Source organism: Leuciscus leuciscus (genome assembly GCF_965113295.1).
Source record: "Leuciscus leuciscus genome assembly, chromosome: 7".
NCBI lineage: Eukaryota > Metazoa > Chordata > Actinopteri > Cypriniformes > Leuciscidae > Leuciscus > Leuciscus leuciscus.
Genome location: NC_138731.1, coordinates 31,535,946 through 31,560,820, shown reverse-complemented (window position 1 = coordinate 31,560,820; position 24,875 = coordinate 31,535,946). Strand labels below are relative to the sequence as shown.

The 24,875-nt window shown below is 36.9% G+C and overlaps 1 protein-coding gene and 1 long non-coding RNA gene across 3 annotated transcripts in view; one reads left to right on the top strand and one right to left on the bottom strand.

Annotated features, from left to right (window-relative positions):
* Nucleotides 1-24,875, top strand: part of fgf14 (fibroblast growth factor 14) — a 135,276-nt gene that overhangs the window by 36,938 nt on the left and 73,463 nt on the right. The window lies entirely within an intron of this gene.
* Nucleotides 13,482-24,875, bottom strand: part of LOC309503785 — a 247,067-nt gene continuing 235,673 nt past the window's right edge. The window contains exon 2 of the long non-coding RNA XR_014207859.1: nucleotides 13,482-13,751. This is a non-coding gene — a long non-coding RNA (uncharacterized lncRNA). The remainder of the gene's footprint in view (nucleotides 13,752-24,875) is intronic.

Here is a 24,875-nt window from a genome sequence, read left to right as displayed (position 1 = left end):
TTTGCTTGTAATTTGATTATTTGTTCTTATTTTATTACTGACTGTTTACTTGTACTAATTGACATTAGTAAGGCTTGTAAATTTAGCTGTCTTATCGAAATTGGAATAGAGAATTGTGAATTTTCACTGGTATGTAAAATTTTGGTGTCATTACTGCCTGTTTTTGCAAAAAAATTCATGGCCAGTAAAAAATATTTATGGCTAGCCGGTAAATTTTCTTAAAGGGGTGGTTCGGGATTTTTGACATCGGACCTCATTTTTAAGTCAGCCTGGTTGTTATTCATCAGTGGAGACATTTTTTTTTCAAAATTATCCAGTCCTTATATTTGGATAGTTAGCCGATGCTAGGCTAGCGCGAGTCAATGGTATATGTTAGCCAGCCATTAAAAACCGTTTTACCCACTCCACAGTGCACCAAACGCAAATCAATTATAACACTAGACTATCGATGCAAATGTCCGTTGAGAGAATAATGTTAGAAATCAAACTTACCTTTCATCTCAATGATCCCAAAGGAACTAGTTTCTCAGCAGCTGCGGAATTTTACTTTGCTCCGGTTAGTAATGCGGCAAAAAGTAAACACAGAACAGAAGCGCACTACAGTCGTTACATCCAGCTAACGTTAGCTAGCATTCCTCAGCGATATCAAAGTCGCGGCAGGTAAATACACTTGCGTCATGTGTGTACCGGCTCACTCGGTTGCCTAGGTAATCAATATCACTCCGCTGCTGCTGTAGACAAGGCTTATGATTACAGGGAACAAATTATAACTAATGCAATGTGATGAAAAGGTAAGTTTGATTTCTAACATTATTCTCTCAACGGACATATACATCGATAGTCTAGTGTTATAATTGATTTGCATTTGGTGCTCTGTGGAGTGGGTAAAACGGTTTTTAATGGCTGGCTAACATATACCATTGACTCGCGCTAGCCTAGCATCGGCTAACTATCCAAATATAAGGACTGGATAATTTTTTTACAAAAATGTCTCCACTGATGAATAACAACCAGGCTGACTTAAAAATGAGGTCCGATGTCAAAAATCCCGAACCACCCCTTTAAGTCACCATCCATTGGCAGGTGTGGCAAAAAGTTAGTTTTAGGCCCTGCTTGGAAATGTTTTGCATTCCCTCGAGAAACTGTGTTTCCCCAGAAACTTAGCGTTTGCTGGCAAAGAGTCGAAAAGATGCGAACGAACGCAAAGTTTCTCGACAGAACGGAAAGGCTTTAAAAGGGACAGTCATTTTTGCGGCTGACCTTATTGCATATGCATTTGTAGGGGTTTCTCTTAATGTGCACATTGTCAGTAAAATCGTCCGCAGAACTTTCCACTCCCATTGGCGCTTTTATGGGATTTGCCATGTTTAGTAAATCTGGCCCTATATTTATCTCAATGAAAAGTACATAAGTAACATGCAGACAGCAAAATAATACCAGAGAGGAAAATAAATGATACCTTGCACCTGGAATGAGTGAAGATGAATGGATAACTATGGTAACCAAGATGGCATTCTTGCCTACTGTATTATATTGAAAAGATACGTACTGTAACTGTTGAGTAACAGATTCCCCAGTATGCTGGGAATTCAGTTGAAGCAGGCTTTGGTTATTTTCCATTGTGTTCCTGTTTGATATTGCTATATTTCCGAAGTTCACATGACGCCGGAACGGTGACCAGTGCGTTCCCCACCTTTGTGTAATGAAGTCTGCTCAGGTCAGGTGGCTCAGGAAGTGTGGAAGGACGTCAGCAGAATTTGACCCAGATAGCTTTCCTCCACTTTGAGTGCTCCACACATCAAACCAATTTATCCCCCTCCTGTTAGTGTCAGAGTGTATTAGCAGTGACTGCGTGACTGTGAGTCCGACTGATGCGGTTCAGTAACGTCCTACAGGGTCACACGCTTATCGCAGAGAATGTGACTGTGAGTTTGTTCCTACATAGGGTGTGAACATAGAGTCAGCCAGACATAATGATGTCTAATGGCTCTGCCAAACATACGAGATACAAAACCCTAAAGAGGCAGAAAGCAGGAGATTGTGTAATATTTGGCACTTTGGAGGGCCAGCTGTCACCAGGTGTGAAATATTACTGCCTTCAAATCCTCCTGAGAAGTTCCTAATTATGAGTTCAGAAATTGTGATTTAAAGTGATTTTAATTGGAATAAAATTAATGTGTTGGAGAATTTCATATTTCTTTTATCTTTTTCACCTCCAGACAAGGATAGTCTGGACTATAATATGGACTACTTGTGTAATTGATGTTTATGTATGTGTCATTATCTTGCAGCCACAGAGAATTATGGGAAATGTTACTGTAGTGTTGTTGCACAGGCCTACTAATTGAGCAGAATATAATTCTTCCTTCCTTCCTTCCCTTCCTTCCTTCCTTCCTTCCTTCCTTTCCTTCCTTCCTTCCTTCCTTCTTTCTTTCTTTCTTTCTTCTTCTTTCTTTCTTTCTTTCTTTCTTTCTTTCTTTCTTTCTTTCTTTCTTTCTTTCTTTCTTTCTTTCTTTCTTTCTTTCTTTCTTCTTCCTTCCTTCCTTCCTTCCTTCCTTCCTTCCTTCTTTCTTTCTTTCTTTCTTTCTTTCTTTCTTTTCTTTTCTTTCTTTCTTTCTTTCTTTCTTTCTTTCTTTCTTTCTTTCTTTCTTCCTTCCTTCCTTCCTTCCTTCCTTCCTTCCTTCCTTCCTTCCTTCCTTCCTTTCTTCCTTCCTTCCTTCCTTCTTACATACCAACCGTTCTTTCTTTATTCCTTCTTTCTTTCTTTCTTTCTTTCTTTCTTTCTTTCTTTCTTTCTTTCTTTCTTTCTTTCTTTCTTTCTTTCTTCCTTCCTTCCTTCCTTCCTTCCTTCCTTCCTTCCTTTCTTCCTTCCTTCCTTCCTTCTTACATACCAACCGTTCTTTCTTTATTCTTTCTTTCTTCTTTCTTTCTTTCTTTCTTTCTTTCTTTCTTTCTTCTTTCTTTCTTTCTTTCTTTCTTTCTTTCTTTTCTAGCTAAAGAGCTAAAGGACACAGTATTTACTCTAACCGGGCGACTCAGAAAACCACTTGTTTGTGTAGGATAAACAGAGAGTGAAGAGGCGGCCCCACTCACAGTTCATCAGTGCACAGCATCTACTATCATTCAGTAGTGAGTGAACAAAAGAGAGAGGATGATGATAAGAGTAGACAGAAGCTGAGAGGAGGTATTAGTGTAGTTACGCTACCTACACTAGTGCACTACCTACACCACCTACACTTTGCATCAATATGGTGGACTTTTGTGTCCTATTATTTAGATATTATTTATGTAATATAAAAATATATATATATTTAAATTATTATTGCACAATTTCATATATAAAATATGTAATATATAAAATACTTTTTACAAGATATTCATTTGACAAAAATTACTTTTAGCACTAATATCAATTCAGTTTATTGTATTAAAAATATGACTGTTTTTTATTTATTTTAATTGGATACATTTGTGAAGCTCAAGACCTCTGAGGTGTGACAGGCTTTAAATGTACTTTTCATGTTCATTATTGATTTATTATTTATCTTTATTTCTTTTTTTTATTCTTTTTTTTTTTACATTTTGTCTATTTAATTTTTATGTTTATGTAATGTTTGTTGATTTAAATTGTATTTAGACAACAGGTTTACCAAACTAGCAAACTTCACATAAAATGAATGGAAAATAAAACCGCTCATACAATATTTGTTGGACCCTATTAGGTTTAACAATCAAATTTTTCACATATTTTTTATTTTAAGCTGCCTATTTTGAATGTTATTTGGGGATAGAGTCTGTGAATGAGTGATCTTCGCCACTGCTCTGGTTCCTGACAGAGATCTGCTCACTTTAACTAGATCAGAGAGACAGCACAGGTGACGTCAGCCCTGCAGATAGAGAAAGTCATTGTCCAGTGCACAGATTGCTGTCACATGCTCTCACACATTTACACAGCGTATTAACATTTCCTTACTGTCCTTTTGTACTTTAATGAGGCTGTAAGTGCATGTCACATGAAGGTGTGCGCGCGAATGACCAAAGTCAAGATTATAACAGTCATGGTTTTGAGCTCCAGTATCCTGCGGGCACCTGCTCTGGGTGTGCTGTTTCTCCGCATGCTGAATGGAAACTCCAAGAATAGGCATGTCACCTGATGGGTCTGATAACACACTATTGATGCCTCAGTGGCGCTGAGTGAGACTTGAGGGTGCAGAGTCCCGGGTGTGAATCACTCTGCTGTTAACACCCTCACATAATAACCCTGGTCTTACACATACACAAACACACACTTTTAAACCAGACGTCAAAATTCTGTAATATCACTAGTGTTTCTCTTTTGTTGTCGGAATGTTGCAGTCAGATGTTCTTATATCCCTTCGTTTTGTGGTTCATCTGTTATGAAAAAGGAGTTAATCTCCTAAATATTGTTAATCCAATCCAAGCCCCATTTGCCGGACATAATCCAGAGCCATTAGATGAAACAAGAGTGTATTATTATGACCTGGACTGACTGTTCCACACACACCTGCCCATCTCAGCTCTATTCAAGCCAATATGTTTTGTTTGAATAATGTTATGTATTTAGGTAGGTGTTAGGAATGTTACTCTAAAAATAATATACTCTATTATTCTTAATTGTAAAAACTTACTTTTATGTCATTTGTTACTTTAAATTATTGTTACTTGTAAAAAAGTAACTGTTACTTTTACATCATTAAAACATAAAAAAAATATAAAGTAATATTCTAAAAAAGGAAATCCACTTGTTCTTACTGTCAGCTGTCTGAGGCATGGTTTATTTTTTATTTTTGGGTAACTGAAATCACACAGCATTTTTACAGACACAGTGTGTAGATGTTGCCTTGCTTGCAGAAAAGATAACTTTGTTCACCGCTCGTTTGCTGTGTAGACATGGTGATGTGTTGTCCATAGACCTAAGTGACTCTGTTGTGAGGGATAGGAAAATGTTTTAAATTGTATTTGGTGCAAAATGAGATAAATAGAAGGTTGTGGCTCAGACTGTGTCTATACTGGACGTTTACATCGAGTCACAACAAAACTAGATGGGTCTCATTATAACCAACAGATCTATCTGGTGTTGATGTGATCCACATTTACTTTAGCCACTTTATTTTACCCTTCTGTTTGAAATAGTGCGATTTTTTAATCACATTTTTTTTTTTGAGTTGATTGCTTGGAAATTTATGTGGAATATATTTAAATAACCTGAAATGAAAAATATTTTATTGACCCTGAGGGGAAATTTGTCCCAGAGCCATGGTGCTGTGCACAGACTTAAAACACTGTTGCTGTTTTCAAATCATTATATAAACTCAGCTCATGATGTTTCTGGTCTCTGGCTACTTATTTAAATTATCTTGCTTTTAAACCAAATCTCTCCACCTTATTTGTCAATGCAGAAGTAAGTTATTTCCTGTGAATGTGTGAGACTTCTGATTCAGTAGCTGCTATAGGTAAATAATTAAGAAAGTGCAATAAACTATTTGCACGACAATCACTGCATCACAATTATGAATTAAAACAGTTTGTAATATCAACATAATAGACAAGCTTAAATAACAGGAAGTGGATGACACCAGAAGCCTTGCACATTTAAAAGAAAAATGTCTGTGCCCCCTTTTATGGTAAAAATGAGGTGGATACGCAATATTAGCAATACATTATGTGTTACTCACTGACTAGATGAATTTGAAAATAGTGTTACTTGGTATAGATACAAAAATAATATTTTATTATTATTGTAAATATTTTATATTAATATTAAAATACAAATTACATTTTATTACCAAAACATGGGTTGAAACAACACAGCATTTTTTTTAAGGTAAGTATTGATTTTCTATCCCCAACAATGATACTTGTTCATTCATGAGCACTGACATGCTGGCCAAGCTATATGAAAACCACAGATCTGGAGTAATGTTAAGATCTGTGCGGAATCCAATTACGAATGTAATGATTGTAGCACCTCAGCTTCCATATCTTCTCTCAATAATAGCCATCTCTAACAGCCACAAATGCACCTGTCAGCAAAGATCTCAGCATGCACTGCCCCAAGACATGTTCAGAATGGATTTACAGTCAGCAGAAAGAGCACAACGTGAAATTCTAATCCCTGCTGTTTGTTTTTTATGGCCATTGTTATACCTTTGTTTATAAGAGTAATGGAGTTGTTCAGCAGAACATTTTCTGCCAGTCTGTGTCTACCTAAGATAAGGTGAAAAAACAATGTAATTTCTGGTGGAAAAATGTATTTGTCACACGTTTTACAGTAGCAGAAGTTACATGTCGGTTAATTGCAGTCTGATGCTGTTTTCATTTTCAGCTCGCTAATGATAAGTGACTGCAAGGGAATTACAAACCTCTTATTACTGAATTCATGACTTATTCATGACTCTCCAACATGACAATTCCAAGTGATGCATGCTTAGTTTAGTCAGTATACGCAGGGGACTGCATTATTTTCAATAGCTTGTGCAGATGTGTGTTTGGTTTCAGAGTGAGGTGCATACATTTTTAGCTTTTGGAGTTTTAGATAATTCTGTGTTTTTGGAGTAGCACTTAACCTTGCCCCTGTGTTTGGAGTCTCTAAAACATTTTATGGTTCAAAACCGCACTGCCATCGCAATTAACGAGAACATGAAATGACGAATGTGGGCTAATATGAAATACGAAATTATTCAGCATTTGGGTTGGGAATCAAAAACCTTTTCTGTTAAGAAAAATATTCATGATCATTCATCTGTTCAGGGTCTGCATTGTCTAGCTGATGCAAAAGGAACACTGTCTTGACATTTTTTCCTGCACCAATATTCAGCTGCTACTTAATCTACAGCTGCACAGCAAAAGATATGATGAGTTGTGATATTGAGACAAACAGGATGATTGTGAGTGTCTTTGCTTTTATACATCAGGTCAATAAACAATAGGCTTATAATGATTACAACATTTTATGCGAAGTGTTAATACAAGTGGGCATGAAGACCTCATGTGTGTATATAATTTGATTAGTGTTGTTAAAATGCAAAGGTTTTTACAGAGCTTTATTATCACATTTTGATTTTCAATTCTTTGCGCTTTGAACTTCTAAATGTCTATTCAATAGTCTCTATATGTAACATGATACAATTTAATTATGGTGCTTCTAATTAGGCGATGCAAAGCAGTTGCAAAAGTTTTGTACAACACTTTACTTTTTACTCCAAAATTATAATAATTGAACTTACACTAGAAAGTTTTCCTCAACATCTCACGATTTCGGGGTACGTGAGCTCCTGAACATGATGAATGATGGGATAGGCTAAGCCTTAAATACTGCTCCGAAGTGGTGGATTTAGTGTGCCTGGGTTAGTTCACCCAAAAATGAAAATTATCCCATCATTTCCTCACCCTCAAGTCATCCTAGGTGTATATGACTTTCTTCTTTCAGCCAAACACAATTGGAGTTATATAAAAAAATATCCTGGCTCTTCCAAGATTTAATGGGAGTGAATGTTACCCTAGATTTGGAAGCCAAAAAAAGCGCATCCATCCATCATAAAAGTAATTCATACAGTTCCAGGGGGATAATAAAGGCCTTCTGGAGTGAAGTGATGCGTTTTTGTTAGAAAAATATCCATATTCATAACTTTATAAATTATAAACACTGGTAATGGCTGTATGCAAGTCGAGTTCTGGGGGAAATCAAGCTTTATAAGGACAGCTCGAGGGTGAGTAAAATAAGGGATAATTTTCATTTTTGGGTGAACTAACCCTATAAGGGCACAGAGCCATTTCTGAATGAATCAACCTTTTTTAACGAATCAGTTGAAAATGATTCAGTGACTCTTTCATATAAACAGTGGCTTAATATGGCAAATTGTAAGAGTGGTATGGAAGTATGCTATTCTGAATTCAGTCAGACTTTCTTTTCAGAAGTTTCTTTTCTGAATAAATACGTTTAAAACTAATCTGTGATTGATTCATTGACTTGAGGCCTGTTCACATCAAGAGCAGTAACTATAAAAATAACTGTAACGATAACTTAGCATCCACTCTGATGCACAATATCATTATCGTCAATATCGTTGTGGTGTGGACTCTATTCAGCTATTCTTTTACATTTAGAATGATTTTTAAAACTATATCTTTATCGTTATCGTCTTTGGTCTGAATGGACCTCTACACTCACAGTCACTTGTTTCATTTCTGAATGAATCTACATATTTTGATGAATGAATAGTTCAAACACTCACTTACAAAGACAATCACTTATTTGAACCTACTGGTTTAGCGATGCAACTTGCAAAAAGATGGTTACTCTTGGACTAGTGATCGGGTTTTGGTAGCCTACATATCATGGTATTAAATTACTTGATGATAATTAGATGTAGATTATTTAGAACTGGATTCAGCGATAAAGATCAGTCTAAGTATATGTCTATGATCATGCACTGCTTAAGAAAACATGCATGCTGACTTGAATTAAGCAGATGAATGCTACATCTAAAGTGGTTTTAACTGGACTATTTTTAATATCTTTTGGTCTTTACTCAACTTTATGTTCATATCGGTATTGCTGCGAATAGCTCCCTGAAAATGTCACATGCAGAACTTTATGGGAGTACATCATATCCCAGTGGAGGATATTCTGCTGTTCTTGCTGTGCCACACAGTGACTCATGTACAATGAGTCAATGATGGGATAAGTAGACTCTTTTATGTTATTTCGGGCCATTGAGAGAGAATGTACCTCACCTGTACCTACAGTACATTAACCGTAGAACCACAGCTCCACTGGACTCTGTTTTAACAGCATCCCTCTCACGTTCCCTTTCTCATCAACACTTACTTAAATAATTTCACCCTGTTTTGCACATTCTGAAAATACACCAAAAGTGCTACATTTCCATTTTTCCCTCTTGCATGTTCATAATCTGAATAATTTGCAACATAATGCCTAAAACAGAGAAATGGTGCAGGTGTTATTTCTCTTTTGTTCCCATAACAGTGCATACGTGTGTTATGTTCCCAAAAGGTGTGATGAAATCCTCACGGGATATGCACACCACACATAATGCCCTCGTCACAACACTACGTGTACAGGAAGTACAGGAGAGTATCTCTCTGAATTACATATGAACACATTTAGTCGCACCATCAGACACACATTAGACGCAGATGAACAGATTGCGTTATGAACAAACATTTAAGTGCATGATTTATTTTGAATGCTTGTTGAAAAGGCTGAGCTGAGGAAAGAGGTGGTGCACGTTTCTTCTCACCTCTGAGCTTTAGTTAAAGATCTGTTTCCACAGTGAGAGCGACACCGAATCTCCTGTGTGGAGCTTTGAGGAATGAAGATGTTTAGTGTGGGAGAGTGTTTTTGTTTGCTCTGAATTCCCTGTCAACCCCAGGCGTAATGAGCGTTTTACAGAAGTGTAAATTGTAACTCCTTTCTCACAGTTAAGGACAGATGCCACTATTTCCTTTAAGACAGAAAAAAGTAAGAAACCCCATATTAAATATGACACTTGAGATGATGAGCAGTTATCAATCACTAAGAAGCTGTGCTGATAACTTATGAATGTTGAGAGAGTTGTTGTCACATGGACAAATCATTTCTAAAATGTTTTTCTCTTGAAGTTTCATTGAGCATTGGCTTTGATGTTTATGAGGTAGTTTGGCTTTATTGCAGCATAGATCTCTGTGAATTACATATGCAGTCATTCTGTCATTCAGCTGAATTTATTTGCAGCAGCTGTGTGTAATTTCTGACCACTAGATGCACAAACAGAATTACAAATGAATGAATTCCAAACATTTGCAACAGGCTCCAAAGGAAAGTCCCGCCCCAAACTCATGTCATTGGTTGAGCAAAAGATGCTGTGTCATGCCTCTCAAACAAACAGAGCAAAGTCAGTGCCACACGGCCACAGTGTTTACAGTATTTGGGAAATTAACCTATATATGGCTTATGGTTTATATTGTGTCTGTACTTTAAACTAGAATAGAAGTATTGCAAAAAATCACACCGCAGCTTTGAGTAGTCTATCTCATTTAAATAATGAATATTAATGAGTGCGTATGAATGGACAAATTGGATTCTAATTATTTCCTTTGATTTGTTTGTTGTTGCAGCCATTTTGTGGTGCACAAATCTTTAATGACTTAACATTTGTAAAGTAGGCTATGCATTTTTCTAATTTAGATTTAATTGTATTTATCAGTGTGTTGTGGTGCAGGTTCTCCCCTTTCCCCATTTCAATTTTTAGTTGAATTTTAATTCAGGTATCAAGCAGAATGCAGAATTGCAATTCAAAATAAAAATTCAACTGTAATATGGGTTTTGTATGAAATGAATGGTGTATAGCCAGAAAATGTGCCTGCAGTAACAATGATCATCCCTCAATGAGAATGGACAAGTGAAGTTAGATTATGCAGTGCTGCTGAGCCAGATACATAGATGTGACTCAAAAAATGCCTTTAGCTACTCATTGCATCTTACGTGCGTCATCCTAACATGCAATAGGGGCATAGAAAGCACATGTGCATCTGTGCACGTGCATGCTCCTGTGCATCGTGGCGCTGTGACACAAGTGAGTGTACCAGGATCAGCATCTTTTGTTGCTCTTAGAACAACATTCCCATCAAACAGAATCCTAACCCTATCACTAACCTGTACCCTAACTTTTAAAGGGCTAGTTCACCCAAAAATTAAATTTCTGTCATTAATTACTCACCCTCATGTCGTTCCAAACCCTTAAGACCTTCGTTCATCTTCGGAACACAAATCAAGATATTTTTGAAATCTTGATATTTTAAAATAGTCCATGTGACTAAAGTGGTTCAACCTCTGTGGGTCAACCCTACTCGGATTACATCAAAAATATCTTCATTTGTGTTCCGAAGATGAACAAAGGTGGGTGAGTAGTTAATGACAGACATTTCATTTTTGGGTGAACTAACCCTTTAAGTAGTGATATTCCATTAACAGAAATATGGTTCCAAGACCAAGAAAAAAAAAATTGCCCTACTTGGCAAAATCATAAGCTGTGTTTCGATTCACAGGGTCCCTGCACAGTGTTGACTGCTCCCTACACACTCAGCAGGGGATATCTGTAGAAGCGCATCTCAAATTTTGCTCATTTGGAATCGACTGCAACATCATCAAACAGAGAACACTTGAGCTGCTCAGACTGGTTTTGAGTAGGATGTCATCATATGCTTGTGTAAAAAGAAATGTAAATATTATGAAAATAAATATTGATATATATAAGAATTGTACTGTATACACTATACCGGCCAAAAGTTTGGAATAATTAAGATTTTTTTTATGTTTTTGAAAGAATTTCTTATGCTCATCAAGGAATTTATTTGATCAAAAATAAAGTAATATTGTGAAATATTATAACAACAGTTGTCTTTTTTATATTTTTTTAAATGTAATTTATTCCTTTGAATTTTCAAGCATTATTACTCCAATCTTCAGTGTCACGTGATCTTTCAGAAATCATTCTAATATTCTGATTTGGTGCTCAAGAAACATTTCTTAGAAAAACTGCTGCTGCTTTTATTGCTGCTGCTGCGGCAGAGCAAGTACGGGACTTGCTATTACCAATACATACACGACACTCTGCTGTGAGCAAGTAAGACATGCTGCTGCTGTACAATTTAGTGTACTTTAATTACCCGTAGCAGATCTATACAGGTGGAGCTGGGGAAGGTGAAGGGTTTCTGAAAACATGCTGCACTGCTAAGGCAAATGCTACCAAGTATTTGAAGGTTGAGCAGCGAGCTCATTGGCTACTGATACGGCAGGAACCAATCAGCTGCGCCCTATAGATAACGATGTGATTATGAACAGGTGAGTAAAAGAAACTATTAGCCTGCACCATAGAGAGTTTCATGCCAGAACTTTGTATTTATTGAATTAAATTGATCAAAAGTGACAGTGAAGACATTTGTTAATGTTATAAAAGATTTATGTTTCAAATAAATGCTTTTCATTAAGCTTTTTATTCAGAGAAGAATTCTGAAAAAAGGTATCACGGTTTCCACAAAATATTATGCAGCAAAAACTGTTTTCAAACCATTATTAATAAATGAGCACCGATAATAATAATAATAATAATAATTTAGATTTCTGAATGATCATATGTCACTGATGACTGGAGTAATGGCTGCTAGAAATTCAGCTTTGCCATCTCAGGAATAAATTACACTTCAAAATATATTAAATTAGTAATTTTAAATAGTAATAATATTTCACAATATTGCCGTTTTTACTATTTTGATAAATGCAACCTCGGTGAGAGTAAAAGACGTCTTCCAAATTTAAAAAAAAAATCTGAATTATTCCAAATATCTGACAGGTAGTGTATATGCAATTATTCTGCAAGTACACTTCACAGAGCTATTGGTAAATATATACTCAAATACATACCACCATTCTACAGCAGAGCTCAACGTCCAGTTATGATTTACATTCGCTGTGTGTTTGGAAAAGTAATCCTGATAAATGTGGAGATCTTAATCACTCTATACTCTGCCCATTCATTTTCAAGCCTAGCAAATGTGAATGAGCTGCATTACTAAGCATCATACAGCTTTAAGTGGGCATAAAAACCGGAGGTAATTTGCTCTCAAACATACCTGCAGAAGTGCACTTCGAAGTGCAGGAAACAATGTGACTGCTGCTCTGTAAATGAGGGGATGTTCATCGCTTAATGGAAGCTGTGTATGATCTTTATGCCACCTGTTACGCACCGTACTTCTCTCGAATAGCATATTACACCCTAATGCGCAACAGTGACTCTGTGTGGAGTGCGTACTATTTTCCGAATGAGTGAATCACTCAGCAGACTCTCATGGATCAGATCATTTCAGTGCTTTTTGTAGGATCATTTGTACTCTGCCATAGTGCATGCAAATAGGTTTTTCATGGAGCTTGTGCTGGATTGGTGTTTTGTACTGGCTGGCGGCAGCTGAGCAAAAGCACTAGTGCCATTATGTTTAATTAAACATTTGTGCCATTTATTGGTTATCAGACATTTGTATTAACTGTTGTTTAGATGGGGTTTGGGATGCGCCTATGTTATTGATAAGCTAAGTTAGGAATCAGCTTTATGTCACAGCCAATAGCTGATAAATTCCCAGTGAATTCCTTGTTTGTAAAATCTATTTAATAAATTAAAATAAAATACTAAAACCAGTTTTTTTATTTTATTTTAAAGTATATTTTGAAATATTAAGAAATATTTTGGTAACACTTTTCAATAAGGCTTCATTAGTTAAAGAGGCTAAATGCAACTTTTCCCCCAAAATAAACGTAACAATAGCCTTTTTATTTGACCATTTATGACTCAAACATCTCCTGATGAGCATACTGACACCTTGTCCGCTCACAGTGGGTGCACCTATAAGCCTGTATCCTATTTTTCCTATTTTCTGTCGGGTCGGCTTTTCCCGCACGCTGTCTGCGGATGTGACGTCAAGCGCGTTCATGTTAAACGTTTCAGATCACTCTGCCACCACCGCTAGTCAGCAAACAAACTTAGTTTCTCAAACAATATATGTATTTGACTGTTCTTACCTCTGTAAACATAATGTTGACTTCTTTGCAGCGGATGACTTGTGAAGTGTGCACGTACGAGAGCGAGCAGAAAGGAAGAGCAGTTCCGTTTTTTGGCCACAGGTGTCAGTCGCGAGTTTAAATTTCAGAAAATCGCATGTAGCCTCTTTAACATGAACTATAATGTACTGCCCTTCTACAGCATTTAATAATATTTGTTAATGTTAATTTCAACAATACATTATTAAATTCAAATGTTGTATTTGTTAAAGGACAAGTTCGGTATTTTACACTTAAAGCCCTGTTTACAGATCGTATCTGATGAAATAGAACGGTTAAGATTAAAATTTGGACACATGCTGCTGTCCCGAGAATTTTAGGTTTATTTCGCTTCGGAGTGTCTATTATTCAAGCTCTCAACGGAAGAATCACGGGTGTGACGCGTTTGGCAAAATAGGTCCACAAAAGCGAAATAAACCTAAAATTCTCGGGACAGCAGCATGTGTCCAAATTTTAATTAGTTAATGCACTGTGAAGTAACATGAACAGCTGTACAATGTTAACAAGGATGAACAAATACAGTAACAAATGTATTGCTCATGGTTAGTTCATGTTTGTTAATACATTAACGAATGTTAACAAATGAAACCTTATTGTAAAGTGTTACCAGTTTTTTCTTATCAGTTATGTACATGTACGATATGCTGTTGATATATATTGTGCATCCCTAACAGAAAACATGAAAAAGTAAATGGAAAATGTATATAGACTAGTACGAATTTTTGTCTGTCCTAAAGTAATGATGTGCCTTTATTCCCTGAAGTTGTGTAAAGTCATCCAATCAGATTAGAGCTTTCCAGATTGAGAACTTGCATTGCTTTTTTTTGTAAGCAATATGCATCAGATGGTCAGTGAGCGGACTGTGGGCGTCTGAGGCTGAGACTACTGTAGGCCACATCTGGTGCTGCTTTGCTTGTTTTTCTTGCCGAATCACCTTAGCGCTTTTAGACCCATGTTAAACATTTGCTGTTTAGGTGGTGGCTATACTGCGTTTGATGAGACTGACCTTATTTGATTTCCTGAAATCATTGATCCCAGGCAGCGATACTGAACTTAATCAGTCCTGGTGCCAGTTCAGTGCAGTCAGCATGACCCAGCCCACACCACCCCCACATCTCTGGCTTCTCATCAGTCCAGACTGCACCAAAGAGCGCTCTCCCACTGGAGATGTCTCCAACTAACCAAGCATACTCTACAGAGCCACACACACTGGGTATGTGTGTGCATAAGCTAGTGAGGCCCAAGTCTCATTATGTGCTTGGCTATCATTACTCATTGCCTTATGTCAACAACACAGTGATTTATAGAGAGAAATAGCAGTAAAATTACATTTAGAGACACATTTGCATCTATCTATCTATCTATCTATCTATCTATCTATCTATCTATCTATCTATCTATCTATCTATCTATCTATCTATCTATCTATCTATCTATCTATCTATCTATCTATCTATCTATCTATCTATCTCAGAAGTATTGAATAAATACATTTGTGAACATAGTTTCTGTTCTCCTTTGCTGTTGCTGTCTATTGTAAGAACTGTGTGGAGAACTTGGAGTCTCTTTGGCTCTGAAAAACAATGAAGTCCATTAATCTTGTCATTTCCCAGTGACATACGTAGAGTAATTGTGTGACCATGCTGTGTAACATGCCTAGTTCTATGGGCCATCCTCTAAATAGCAGCATTGAATGAAGCTGTATGGGCTGATTATGCTGGCGTTATCCTTTTGTTCTGCCCTAATATGAAGCAACTTTTTTCCCAATGTGTTTCAAGTATTTAACCTAATTTTCTGCTGCAGGATTCAGTGACCAGCAAGAAGGGCGTAATGTAGACGAATGTTAGAAGAACTGTGTATCTCTGCAGGCATTTTTACTTATTGGAGCTGTCCACGGTGCTGAATTCGAAAACAGACGATTGTAAAATGTGCTTCCTCAATGTGATCTCATTAGGGATATTTTGTGTGTGTTTCTAGCACAGACACATTGTTTTATAGTTGGATAAACACTGACGTACATTTTCAACAAACTGGCAACATCTAAAGCATCACGAGTATGAATACCTAGGAAAAGTAATGAGATCACTGTAATTTCCCCAGCAGGGGTTAATATGAGTCCCACAGTTGAAAACCCAGCACTCCTGATATAGTTGGAATAAAGAGATGCCCCACTGCTCCGTCCTCAGCAGTCTGACCCGCTTGGCAGTGCCATGACCCAATGTCCCTCACCACTGCTAATCCCTGTGAGTCCTGCAGGCTCTTCCGGCAACTCCTCTCAGCTTTCTCAGTCTGTCTCAGTGGCTTCTGCCTGTCACCAACTCTCTAAAGCCCAGAGCTGCTTTATACAAGTGGGGGGAGGGAATGAGGGGACAGAAAGAGTGCAATATGAGAGTGGGCGGCATGACCAAAATCTTATATCACAGTATAAATATCACAGATTAATTTTGTATCACAGTTATAGCATAATTTATATAATGAAGTAAACCACATTTACATTTATTTAAGGTCACCGATGTCACTGTAAAGAAAGTGTAACAAACCTTCCACAATATGGAATGGAATAGAATAGAATAGAATAGAATACAGGCTTCCATTACAGTGTAGAAGCAACATCATTTATATGGTTTTCTGTGATTCTGTGACCTTTTGGTTCTTTACCCCTGGTTTAGTTGTAGGTTTGATTATTAATATATTTAGATATGTTCTCCAATCTCATTCACTTAATATAATTATATTAAACGGTATTGGAGATGCTAATTTAAATAATGAGCTTGTAGCTTGACAAGATTACAGTATATATTTTAATATTTTAAGTATTTTTATAATTTATATATATATTTATTTACGTTTTGGAGCTTTCTAGTTTTATTGGTGGTATTTAGTATTTAGTAATCAGAAAAGTATTTTCTGGCACACAACCAAACTAGAAATAAAATGTATTTATGTAACTCGTAAAAGTAGTCCTAGTAAAAAGAATTGTGGAGAACAGCAGAATTTAGCTAAAAACATATTATAATATTCAAGCATCTGCATAGGGACTCAAACGAACTGGTGAATCATATTTGAACCAGTAAATTTAAATGAATTGGTCTGAATAAAGTGATTTACTTTAGTGGACATTTGGCAAATTTGATTGACAATGACAATAAATATCTATTCTATTCTATTCTATTCTATTCTATTCTATTCTATTCTATTCTATTCTATTCTATTCTATTCTATTCTATTCTATTCTATTCTATTCTATTCTATTCTATTCTACCTCACTTCACTCACTTACAGTATCCAGTTCAGCGTCAAGTCACAACCCTATAAAGAACAAAATGCTCAAGTATACTGTACCTGGATTTTCTCGTCATAGGAGCTACTTATCCCATTACAGTTTGGTACAGTTTTCGGAACCGTGTCTCCTTGCAGCAGATCTTTGTTTGTGTGGAATTCCTGGCGCTTTTTTGATTCCTTTATGCATGTTATAAGCTCTTCACGAGCAGGTAAAAATACCATCATATGTACACACACACAGCGAGCACATTTAGACCAGCACACTGCATTGTTTTGGATGTTCTGTAAGTTCTGTCTCAAAATATGTGTCATAAAAGTGTTTATTTATTTATTTATTGTTTGTTTAGTTTTTTATCTTTAGGTTTGGTCTTAAAAATGAAATTGTGAACAATAAGCAAACCAAGACTAAGGATTTGTTCACACTTAGTAGGTTTGAACTTAAAATGAACTCTGGTGCGATTGTTCCGTTAGTGCAGTTCATTTGAATAAGTCTGAATGCTGCCATTCGATCCCTGGTGCACACTAAACCATGAGAACCGAGACCTCTGAAAAGATGGGTCTCATTTTCTTTTTTGGTCCAGACCAAAAGAACCAAGAGAACATGTGTGAACAACACTCCCTAAATGTATAATTTTCATGTTTTGGTACGGGCCAAGTATGCCTGAAAAGTGAAGCCAAAGCATTTCGATTGTGCCCTAATGGCTTAAACCCCGGCTTCTCGATGTAAACAAATGGGACATGAGCCAAACTAAAAAAAATCCAATAAAATCTCAAAAAACAAATTTCTTAATTTTAATTTTCCCTTAGTTAATGACTTCCCAACATTGATATTAACGCAATTGAGAATCTCAGCAGGGCCTTATACATTTAACAGCATCTCTGCTTCATAAATAATGGCAACTGTTGATGCTTTTACCAGCCTGATGATCAAAACCACTCACTTTGGCATTTTTTTAGTGAGCTAAGAAGCTAAGAGCTCTTCTTTAGAAGGTACTGTCCTGGATGGAGGGGATATGATGTGACAGGTGCATGATGGAAGTTATGGGATGGCTCAATGTTGTTTCCAACAGGTCAGTGGGTTCTATGCTTACCCATAGCAGCACTTAGCCTGCTGCCCACATGCAGTCCAGCTCAGCGTGCCACCCACTTCAGAGGCTGCGGGTGCAGGTGGAGGCTTGATGGTCCCAGGAGAGCTTGCTAGGAGGTTAAATGAGGTGACGTCTCTCTCTCTCTCCTTAACTGTAGTTCTCTTCATCTCCGCCGCTCTGAAACCCAGAGCTCAGCTTATGATTTAATGCCCTATTCACTCCCCACTTCTTCCCCTTAGAACTCTGCTAGTGCACTAAATCAGCATCTGGCGCCACATATCAGGCAGACGATTCTCCCTGTGGCGTAGTCGGTGTTTTGCAGGATCACCTGCTCGGTAGCTAAGCTTCGCTGGAGTACGCATAGCTAAGGACGTACGAGCGCGAGTGCCATAGATAAAAGAGGCAGGTCTCTTAACGCTGGCCTCCTGAGGGTTTCAGCGTGCGGAGAGAGCTGTCTTTAAGCAGATGGGCCGAGACCTGGAAGTGAGCACCGCTCAGAATGCTTCCCTCATCTCCTTACTGTATCTTTAAAGGCCTCTGGGGTTTAATAGAGCAGTTGTTGAATAATTGAAGAAGCTCAATAAAGCCTAAGTTAATTAATTAATTAATTTATTTATCTTTTCGGCTCGGGCTGCAGAGATGTATTGATTTGTTCACGGATGCTGAGTTCTGTTATATTTCAAGATGAATTATGATGAATGAAGTGGCATGGAGAAGAGTGCTTATGAATCATTTTCCTTCTCTGAATTCAGCTCGTCTACTGCGGCCCGACCGGGATGATATCATGCCTTATATCATATGCTTTGTTCCATTATGCCCTTTTCTCCCCACCACTTCAGAGAAAAGTCGGAGTCATTTGCGGCCACTGTGTGACTTGATAAATGAACGTCCCTGTCTAGGTGCCAGACGGTTACAGGTTAGGTTGCAAAATTGACCTTAACTGTTGCCACACACACAGCTCATTCTTGGAAATCATATTATAGTTCTTTGTGGCCTAGTTCTAACCATAGACATAATGATTTTTATACTGTGCAAACTGTATTAAATCCCCTAACCCTAACCCACCCCTAAACCTACCAATCACAGAAAACTTTCTGCATTTTTACATTTTCAAAAAACATCACTTAGTATGATTTATAAGCTGTTTTCCTCATGGGGACCCAAAAAAATGTCACAAGGATTTTAGGATATTGCCATCTTTGTGGGGACATTTTGTCCCCATAACGAAAGGTTTATCGGGACCACAAATACACACACAAGCACACACGCAGGCATGCACACAATGCACATCTTTAAGGGAGTATTACAGGTTAAACTACTTAAAGGTATAGTTCATCTGAAAATGAAATTATTATTATTCACCCTCATGTCGTTCCAAAACTGCATGACTTCCGTTTCCTCCGTGAACACAAAAGAAGGCATTTTGAAGGATGTTTTTTTTTCCATACGATGAAAGTCCAAACCAGATTATTTATTGTATAGACAAAAAATTATTTTGTCAGAAGTTTGTCATATGTTTGGAATGACATGAGGGTAGGTAATTATTGACAGAATTTTCAGGTGAGCTATTTCTTTAAGATCGATCGAAAGCTTCTTTTGGCATAGAAAATTTAACTTGCCCCTGATTGAAAAAATAAAGGAAAACACGTAGAGAAGTAATACACTTCCAAGTTCCAGTGGAAGTCTGTGGGGTGAATGCAGTTTTAAATGACTCTTTGGATGTAGTGTATAATTGCATGTAGATTATTTTGACACATTGATTTTTTCATGATCTTCATTCTTATTTGTATTTCATTCTAGTGGTGATTCATTTGTAAATATTGCTTGTGTGATTTATAGAAAACCAATAAGCAGCCGACTGCCAAAAAAGACATGAATTTGATTTTCTTTTTCTGTTTTAATTGATAAATACATTACCACACTAAACTCATATGGCAATACAAGGTTTTTTTTTAGTGGTGTAAAGTAAACAAACTAGGGCAGGAGTTTTCAAATGCCAAGGTCCTCAAAATATAATATGTTATATACAGAATAATATAACATGTTAGAGTCTCTTGTCCTAAAATGTAAAGGCATATATTTTCATGTATAAAAAACCTGATTCTGACTACCGTATGTAAGAAAAATAGTAAACATGATATTAAAACAAAGGTTGTTATTTCAATAATTTCCCAAATGCAAAATAATCTGTTCATGTCAAAATATATTTATTTATAAATATTATAGAATTGGAAATGTGGACATCCATTGCCATTGGTTTAGCCAATATTGCTGTACTGGGCTTGTAAGGATGCTGAAAAAAACAAAACAGAGCAATGTTTTGATAGTGCCACAGAATCACAGTGTTTAACACAAAAGTAAAGCCTTCTGCAGTCTTTGGAATTTGATTTTCATCAAAGCTCAACTGTGCCATTTCTCAACATCGCCTTTCTCCAGGGACTTCACATAAATGGCCCCTGTGATAAGTCATGCTGAATTTAAACATCATCCATCTTAGACAGTCCCACAGCACACTGAGACCACCCTGGATCACTTCCTATTTCTATAGGATAAAGTAGATTGCTTGTAATTGGTGGCTTCATTACATTTACATTAATTCATTTATCAGACCTTTTCAACCTAAGTGACAACTGAATAACTCAGAAGGCTAGCGCATATCACAAAAATGAAAATTAATCTAGAGATAGCTCTCATTATGTCTGTGTAATTTGTGTCATAGGATTTACTAAGTGTCTTTGTCAAAGAGCAATCGTCTCCCCTTACGTCAGTGCAAGCCTGTTTCTTCGATCGCTATGAGAAAGGAGTTTGATCTGGCACCACCTGTCCTAGACTGATAAATCATTAATATTATTATCATTAATAGTTTGCCCATAAAGCAAACTGAAGCTGTCGTTGTTTTATTATCAGGGTGCCAGTGTACTTCGCTTGGATCAGAGGTGTAACCTCCCACAATGACAGGTTAGAGCAGACAGTCTTTGATCAGCTATTTGGTGTAAATACATCAGACCGATGGATCAATAACTGCTCTCTTCTGATAAATCTCATTTGTCTGTGGGGATTGTACACTTTCACTAGCTGATGAACATTCAATGAAAAGATACAGTACATTGAAGAAAATAATGTTTTAGAAACAAACAAAAAACTTATTTTTTTAGTGCACTTTTTACTTACAATCTTTTCTTATTTATTTACTTTTTACAATTTTGCTTAAAATGATTAATAATGTTACATCTTTAAAAAAAAATCTTTAAATGTGGATTGATCAAATGTACATTTTGAAATGACATTATGAAATAAAACTATTGATTATTTAATTACAGGGTTTACAATAAATAAAATAGCACTTCTTCTTTAGATTACCTTGTAAACAAATGCTTAAAACTGGATTAGAAAATATTTACTCTCATATTTACAATGCTGTTCAAACGTTTGGGATTAGTACGATTTTTTTTCTTTAGAAATTAATACTTTTATTCTGGAAAGATGCATTAAATACAATTATGCATTAAAAGTAAATGCTACAAAGAAATTATATTTCAAATAAATGCTGTAATTAAGCAGCACAACTGTTTTCAACATTGATAATAATAAGAAAAGAAAGTTCTTGAGCACCAAATCATCATATTAGAATGATTTCAGGATCTGACACTGAAAACTGGAGTAATGGCTGCTGAACATTCAGCTTTGCCATCACAGGAATAAATTACATTTTAAAATATATTCAAATAGAAAGCAGATATTTAAAAACATAATAATATTTCACAATATTTTTTAATAAATGCAGCCATGGTGAGCATAAGAGACTTCTATTAAAAACAACAAAAAAAATCTTACAGACCACAAATGTTTGAACGGTGGTCTGTTTAAATAAACATTTGTTTGTTTGTTTGAATACTAGTTAGTTTGTTGTGTTCAGGTTTGCATGTTGTGTGGTTACCATGGTCCTATAATTTTTCTCCTGTGAAAGATCTGTTCACAGATGCCACTGTTTAGTGGTTTGCGTTTTGTAAAGTATCCTGACCGCGAATAAACACATTTTGGACTGGACTGCATAGATAGATCAACTGGATAGCGCACTTTCATGTTTTTTGTTTTTTTCATTATATTTTGGCTTATTTGCCATCATTAGACAGAGAAGAATCAGCAGGACAGTACAGGGAGAGAGAGGGGCAACCAATCTAGTTCTGTCCCTTTCCTCAGGAATAAAAACAGACTATTATTTTGAGAGTGTTTGGTAGGAGCGATCCTTCTTGACAGCTCTCAGATTGTTCGACCTGTAGGTTTAGGGTTAGGGTCCACTGTAACACTTTGATGAGTTACTTTAATTGAATGTGCGCTTTAAGATGCGCACATAAACACACACACACACACACACACACACACACACACACACACACACACACACACACACACACACACACACACACACACACACACACACACACACACACACACACACACACACACACACACACACACACACACACACACACACACACACACACACACACACACACACACACACACACACACACACACACACACACACACACACACACACACGCACACACACACACACACACACACACACGCACGCACAGAGATTGATCCATCCACTCTCTTATATCACTCTCCGGCTTATTGGCACTAACCATCAGTGGATCTGATGCAATCATTCATTTAGCTGTGTAAACTGTGCCAGAATGCTAAAACTACCGAAATAGGAGCCTTCTGGATAGATGCTTTTGTACAGTACAATGATAATACTACCCCCCAATACAGGCACAAAGAAAAAGGTAGTGGACAGATGGCTTCCTTGATTGTGCTTTCTTTGATCTATTACAACATCGCTAGAATCTTTAAGGTATTTAATCATCTGATGGCAGTTTGGTGCAATCTGTCCTGATTGAGTAATGCTAGCAGAAATATTGCAGTTTGATCCTCCCCAGTGGCTGAACCTGGACATTCATTCAAAGGAGGTCAAGCCCATTGGACACAAGGTTTTATATTATGGCGGTCTAAGTAGTCAAGGGACTCGTCCCAGAGCCATATTGCCTCTGCCTGACTGAATCAGTCATGATCAGATTAATATTTTATAAGAACTTACAGGGGACGTTTTCTCTGCTGCTGCTCTGTAGATTGAAAAAAAACAAAGATTATTGGAGTAAACAAGAAAATACTAGTTCAGTTTTTCTACTTTAAATGTGCTAGCAATTTCTGAGTGAAAATGTCTTTTTCAGTGTGTGAATTGTCTGAAGCCCGTCATAGAGAGCTCCCACCAAACACACAGGCATTTGCACCTTCTCTTTTACTCCAGCTCTGCTTGACAGCTTTCTGCATGAGGAAGTGTTACATTGGCTGTGTTAGTATTTTTTGTCGACTTCTTAGAAATGCCTCAGAGCAGACATAGTAGATGGAGAGTGTCATAAATAGCGGGGTTCTAGGAATAGCAGTCTGAGGTTTATAGCATTTGACCTTTACTGATGTATTACGGGTAAACAGTGAGTGAATGCTTGCAGGCATCTAGAGTGCAGACGCCCCACTGGATAGTTTGTGTGTGGCTGTGCGCGTGCGTTTGAGTGTGTTGACGCAGTATGGATGCACCTGTGGAGTGATATAGTCATAAACAGTCTAAACGTGCCTTTAGGGAGCTTGCAGGCTGTTACCTAACAACGGCGGTCTCCCAACGCATCGAGCCTTTCACCTTTATACTGTTAAAGGATGAGAGAGAAAGAAAGAAGAGGGAGAGAGTGGGCGGAGGAAAGTCGGGCAGAGGGAACGTGTCGAGAATCAGTAAACTGGGGAATCCCAGATCTGTTGTCGTCTGTCGCTCACATTCAGACTTCCATCAGATCGCTCTAGAGCTACTGTAGACTTGAGAGCCTTTTTCAGCCGAAACCCCATCCTTACATTCAGCTCTCTCAAACTACAACCAGTACACCAACCAGATTTTTACTGTTTTTGTTTTGTTTGTACATGCACAAGTCATCGCCACTAGGGTGTTAGGAGCAGGAATTTGATGGTTCCGGTTCTACTCCCTCTTAAAGATTTCGTTTACTTAGTGGTTTTATTTAGTAAAAAAAAAAAAAAAAATCCTTTTAGTACTTTAAGGAAATAAATATTTTATGCAAAATGATTATAATGATGAATTGTCATAATCATTTGTTAACTAACAAGTATTCATTACTTCATTGAGCTCATTGTTTCTGCATTAAATTATTACATTGTTTAAATTAATACATTTTTAGCTAACTGTGATTTTGTATATGTACATTTCTGAAATATATAACTTAGACAGTAACCTCTGATAACAGATCACTCTAAATTGTAATATGGACTATTTACTTTCTGTAAAGCTGTTTTGAAATGATGTATTAACGTGAATTGAATTGAATTGAATGAATAAATTTGAAACAATAATATATTAAAAACAACTTTTTAAAATAATGTCCCCCTCCCCTCCTGAAAAAAGAAAAAGAAAAAAAAAGACAAGATAAATCTGTGCCAGTAATTGGCCTTAACGGGATAAATTAAAATTCTGTCATTATTTACTCACCCTTAATGTTTTTTAATGTCCATTCTGGGTCTATGACTGACCTCACCGCCGCCCCGCTTTTTTAAGCTCTCATTTTGAAGACGTTTCTCACATTTACACACTCTTACCACTTATTCTGTTCTGCTGTCAATCCTAAAGTCCCCAGCACAAGCCTGCCACCAATAAAGAATGAATTGGCAACACTCGCTCATCTCTGCTCACCACGCGCTAGTGGACACGCAGGGTGAGGGGTTTGTTTAAATCCCTAACCCCAAATCTGAGCAATAATAATAGTGATACTAAAAAAAGATAGAGCCACTATTGTACCATCCCTCTT